Raw genomic sequence first — 474 nt, forward strand, 5'->3', positions numbered from 1 at the left:
TTTGTAACGCCTCCTCCTGTCTCCATACCGGTGGTCCCTTTCCTTCCTTCTACGCTCTCCTTCTTCCCGTGCTTTTCTAGCTTCCTGTAAACGTCAATTGGTATGACCATGCTTGTAACTAAGATGTACAGATAAGATTTGGAAAGGAAACAAGATGTGGTTTGTAAACTACGAACCTCATCCTCTCTAGCTTTTCTTTCTTTCTCAGCTTCCGCAAATAACTCCTTCTCAGACTGGTGTGCATGGGAAAAGTATATAGCATATCAAATTACTTACCAAGACATTTTCGTACATAAAACCACGAGGAAGTTTTCTTCTTCAATTCTATCCAAAAAGAAGCAAAAAAATATATCTTAAGGCTCTGAAATCTACCTCCCTGTGCTGGTCAAAATAGTCGTCCACGATGCCTCTTGCATATTGCGGGTCATCGCAGATCAAGATATTGTCAAAGATAGAACCAGCCTTCACCTGCAG

General features: G+C 41.4%; 1 long non-coding RNA gene across 1 annotated transcript; it reads right to left on the minus strand.

The window, feature by feature from the left end:
* Nucleotides 1-468, minus strand: LOC104774947. The gene is made up of 3 exons (XR_765606.1): nucleotides 373-468; nucleotides 177-233; nucleotides 1-84 (listed from the first exon to the last, which is right to left on the minus strand). It is a non-coding gene; the product is annotated as an uncharacterized LOC104774947 (long non-coding RNA).
* Between the last annotated feature and the right edge of the window lie 6 nt (nucleotides 469-474).

The sequence above is a fragment of the Camelina sativa genome, unplaced genomic scaffold (assembly GCF_000633955.1).
Source record: "Camelina sativa cultivar DH55 unplaced genomic scaffold, Cs unpScaffold07137, whole genome shotgun sequence".
Lineage (NCBI taxonomy): Eukaryota > Viridiplantae > Streptophyta > Magnoliopsida > Brassicales > Brassicaceae > Camelina > Camelina sativa.